The sequence below is a fragment of the Populus euphratica genome, unplaced genomic scaffold, assembly GCF_000495115.2.
Source record: "Populus euphratica unplaced genomic scaffold, PopEup_1.0 scaffold2941.1, whole genome shotgun sequence".
NCBI lineage: Eukaryota > Viridiplantae > Streptophyta > Magnoliopsida > Malpighiales > Salicaceae > Populus > Populus euphratica.
In genome coordinates this window covers 5,058-10,451 of record NW_011502715.1, presented here as the reverse complement: position 1 = coordinate 10,451, position 5,394 = coordinate 5,058, and the positions used below count along the sequence as shown (strand labels likewise).

The 5,394-nt window shown below is 35.8% G+C and overlaps 1 pseudogene; it reads right to left on the bottom strand.

Moving 5' to 3' along the window:
* Positions 1-2,364: 2,364 nt before the first annotated feature.
* Positions 2,365-4,238, bottom strand: LOC105119408 (histone deacetylase 8-like; annotated as a pseudogene).
* Between the last annotated feature and the right edge of the window lie 1,156 nt (positions 4,239-5,394).

The window sequence follows — 5,394 nt, the reverse complement described above, 5'->3', positions numbered from 1 at the left end:
ATTTGTTTTGATTTAGATAAACAAAACCAGTGGATCCAGCAATTATGTTATTTCTAGAAGATGCATAATTATTATGAGAATTTAAACATTAAAATTAAAATATTTTGGAAGCTTTGGAGGTGTTACCAATCTGTCACATCCAAAAATGTGTTATGGGATATTTCTTACAGTAATCTATTATGGTATAAAAACTCCCGTCAATTAAGGATATTAAATTATCAGAGTAAAAACAATTATTATTACAAAGTGGAGATTTATGCCATTGGCGATTTATTATTATTACTAGTTTGATTCATTGTGCTATGATAAAATATTTTTTCCGAACAAAAAATAAGTGTTGGTGTTGTTAATTTCTTTTATTACTAAAAAAGTTTTTAATACAAACAAAAAATTTTATAAGTGTATTTAATATAATGAATCAAGAATTATTTATGTCAAAATTTATTGATTATACTCGTGTATTAAGCTAGAAGCTGAGATAAAAATGTTATTTATTGTAAAAATAAAGCTTAATATTTGCTTTAGTTTGAAATTATGTCCTAAGTTTATGGCTAGACAAGGCAACAGTCAATGCAAAATCTGTAAAGCATGTGTGTTTTGCCAAACGGCTTGATCATAAATGAACGTGGCATTGTTCACTACTTACAAGCTCAAGCTAATGGTTGAACAAGGTAATTTCACCTCAAAATATTGCCGTTAACTGCTAAGTATGTGAAATGGTAAATGAGAATCAAGGGGGCTGAGAGAAGAACAATTGGGCAGAGAGACATGGAAGAAGGCAAAGGGAAGATAAACATGTTGGGTACGTAGATTTTCCGTACTCAGTTTCAAAACATAAATTGTCAAACAAACACAAAGGGGAGCAGAGCTCGCTGCTGTACAGAATTTACTGAACCACATATCAGATCAGATTTCACCGCTGTGCAGAAATTACTGAACCACAAATTTAAGTTACCTAGAATCATCTAACTTCAATTTGAAATCATATAAATCCCTGAATTTCTGGCTCACCAAAAAGCATTTAGAGGCTCCAACATGTCCTATATCAGAAGAGGCAACACGTACAGAATCACACCTAAAGATTTTGAACTCTTTTGTCCCACAACCATAGCCTTTTGTTTTATACAATTATTCCCAGAACTCCTTTGTTTTTGCCAAAAAATTTCCAGAATCGGTGGCCTCACTGCCTCTGCAAATATCACATTTTCTGGTTTTTTTTTTTCCCTAATGAATTCATAACTTATTTCTGTGCTCTTTCGAGGAAAAAAAAAAAACTGGACTTAATGGCTACCAAATATTATAAAAACATGCATTGGATTGGTTGGACCATGGTTTATTTGTTTAGGTACCTTAGCACCCTAATAAGCATTGAGTGCACGTATGAAGCTCAGGGAATTGGTAACCCAGAAATACACATCATATGGAGGAAAATATCTTCATTGGCAAAGCTGATTGGTGGACAATGAAAAAGAACCTAGCTATAAATTGAAAAGATAGAAATGGTCTCAACCACTGTCTCAGAAACACACAGGACATGGCATTGTAACATATTACAAAACACAGTGAACTGCAAAAAGTTGGCAGAGTCATCATGATCTTTCTGATTTAGAATGTCCCAGATCAAAACTAACAAACGACTCTTTATAAAAGCAAACGATAATAGGATTGACCAGTAAGATTTTACAAAAAATAATAATAATAACGACATGCAACTACATACATGAAGCAGTGCAGAATATACTGGAAGAGAGTGTACATAATTCTGAAATACTGAAAAGAGCTCTGAAATAGCTAAACAACTGGAATCTCTAAACTTATTTGAGGCTAACAACTAAGGAAAAAAAATCAATATCAAGATGGTCCACTCCAGAGGGCCTTCTCTCAAGAGTCGTTTTTATTTTGTTTATTTTACAGCCATAAATTACCAAAAACAACATTATATGTTAAAGAAACAATTCAAATCTTTTCCTTCCCTGGATCTTGTATAAATGGGGGAAATATTCAAACCTCCTGACTAGATACAAAAGGGAAACAATCTTTCCTCATATTATAAATATCTATTAACAGTGTAGAGAACATTTAGCATGGAACTATTGGCCTAAAAGCTAGGAAATTTAACCTTCTATTAACAAAGATAACACTTCAAGAAGCTCTTCCAGTTGCAAAGAAAGTCATTTGTCAACTCCTAAATTTATTCACTTCAAACTTTGTATGGGTACTTGACTTGGTCAGCCCAATAAGATTAAGATAAGCCATCATATAGACAGCATATTAAACTCTATTGTTGTTTCTACTCAAGCATGCACATCATTGTGTGATCAGTGGTGCATAAAACTAAGACCAATGCAACTGCAGGGTTATGAATCAAGAAATCCAGCAAAAAGCCTAGTTCATATTAAAGCTTGATGTTGTTTCCTTCGTAGCATGACGTAATTTTAAAAGTATATGTGCATATGAATCGTAAATTAAAAATGAGTTTTGAATATATTACCTTCTAATCGTGTTCCTTGAAAAATGGAACCAAGTCTTTATGGTACTTCCTGATGGCTCCAACAACTTCCACAGAAAAAGCCTCATCCTCAGGGTAATGTGCAGTGGGATCACATAATAGTAGCTGTAGAAGGTCCAGCACACTGTCAAGCGTTGCATGAAGACAGTAAGCTGAGTATGTGACGTGGTATCCTCCTTCTTGGATAAGTTGAGTATGTGACGTGGTATCCTACTTCTTGGATGATAAGAAGGCACCCACCACCGTGTTATTTGCTTGACTATGAACTGTCCGTCCAATCTCTGTATAACCATCCATTGACAAGCATTTCCTTCCATTTGGATCAAATTGAAGCACAAACAACGTGACTTGGTGAGGAGATCAAAGTTACAAAAAGTATTTTTTTCAGAAATACACAACATAACATCTGAGAAATGCTCATCAAAGAAGCACAATGATATCTAGAGACTGGCAATCAAGGAGCTTCACAACAAACATGGACAGCGTGGGTTATGATGAAAAACAAAGGGACAAAATCTTTCCATAGAACATGACTCGTGGAAGTAGACAGAGAGGGGCTAGTGAAGGGGAAACTGAAGTACTGAAATGAGAAGGACATATGACATTGAAATATGTTTACAGCTCTACATGATGTAGAAATAGGAATAATCGTAGATTGTAGATGAAGAGACCTCGAGATTGATAATTGAAGCTGATCTTTCTCTTTTCCTTCTCTTTTTAACTTTGTTTGGCTTGCAAAAGCTCAAAGTAGTAAGGCACATGAGACGGCTGAGTGAGTTTGAGTTATGAGTACATGAAAAAAAAGCATGCTTGTGAACCTTATACTTCAATTGTTCGGATATATTTTACTACATATGTGCATGTTTAAGAGACCATATTGTAAAACTAGAATGCATATGATCACAGATAACCTCACCTCGTAACATGGTCACAATTTGACAGGCCGACAACCAAAACTATCATATCAGGTTCAAATTTGTGAATAGCTGGGACAATTAATTTGTTCATGGCATACTCGTATCCTCTGTCACCCGTCCCATCAGGAAGTGGTACATTCAAATTGTAGCCAAAACCATCTCATTCACCTAGCTCATCAATAGGTCCATTCTGTGGGTGAGATGAACCCCATGAACCATTATTCATATGAAGGGATACAGTAAGTGCTCTATCTGTCCGATAGAATCCCTCTGCTGTTCCATTGCCGTAAATAACATCAATATCAATAGCTACAACTTTTTTACAACCTGAATCTAATCCAAGGCCAATAGAACACCAAGTCCTGTATTGTTTAAGAAGCAATACCCATCTGCTTGTAGAGGTTGAGAATGGTGACCAGGCAGCCTAACCAATGCATAAGCGTGTTTTCCATGCCCATCAAGAATGTGCTTCATTGCAGATAGTGTAGTGCCAGCAGCCAGGAGTGCAGCATCCCATGAGTCGGGATTTAAGAAAGTTCCAGCACAAATCACCTTTCCCCCTTGTTTATCTGCTTGAAATAGTTCATCCATGTACTTTGCGAACTTAAAATAAATGAGCAAAATCAAACACAATGCAACAACCCAACATTCTTCACTAAAAATTAGCAAAAACCCTTTTTTCTTTCTACCAATAAAAGAAAAAATCTCCACACTCTAAGAGCGTCCAAGATGGCAACCTTCCTACCCTTTCCAATGGGTTCAAGATTCATTCAACTAAGGGATTGCTGATCTTAATATATAGCAAGAATGAAAGAGTTACCTGGGGCTTTGAAAAGTGAGCAATTCAGAGACTTGAGCGGGCCTGCCAGAATGCCAAGAAATGTAAGGAGAGACGGGGCCTTTTCCCAAGTACAGAAACGACCCTGTCTGAGTTATCTGGGTGCTTTTTTAACAAGTCTTGAATCCCAGAGTCAGTTCCTGCGTCAAAAACTCTTTTTCCAGTTTCATGTCTTAGCACATGCCCTTAGCCTGACCTCATTTAATCCACGTGTTCTATTTCTAATTTTATAAGACAATATTTTTGACTTGTGACTTACATATAACTTATAAGGGATTAATTTCAGGTACTAGAACACATAAAATCACAAAGAAATTACAGTTTTTCTTTTCTTTTTTTTTCTATTTTCCTTTTGCATAAAGTTTCTATGAAGAGATAGAGATAAATAAAGAACAAAAATTATTTATATCTCCGTCTTAAAAATCACAAAAAAATGGAATTAATTTGTTTCCCAATTCAAAAAAGTATTTTGGTACCTTTCATCAGTGGGGTTACGTCAGATTATGCTCTAAAGTTAGCTAATGTTTTTAAAGTTACCGTTTCATCAACCCAAAGAAGAAGGCAGCAGTGATGGTTGTTAACTTGCATGGCATCAACATAGCCTTCCCTGCCCTTGTTCAGTAATCTTCCCTTCCAACCAGAAAGCTATCCCTGGACATCGTTGCTCAGCAGGTTATCTATTAGACACAGCAAGAAAACTGCTAACAATCTTTGATGATTTCCACTAGCCATTCGCAGAACTACTGCCTTTGTGTGAACTCGTCCTCGCCCTTCACACCTACAACTTCAATAAAAACCTTGAGATACTATTGTGCATATTTATACTATCAGGTCCTGTGTAAGTCTTACAGAGACTATATTACTTTGTCAGGAACCCACCTGGCTCTCTTGACCACTCACACACAGAGAGATATATACATTTGGTAAATCTACAGAGACTATATTACTTTGTCAGGAACCCACCTGGCTCTCTTGACCACTCACACACAAGAGAGATATATGCATTTGGTAAATCGATCTTCCATTTCCAAGGACTAGACCTAGCCTTAAGACCAATTAAATAAATGATGTATTTGATCATATCTTATCCAAGGATAGATTGCATCAAATGGAGGTTGAAAATTAAAAAA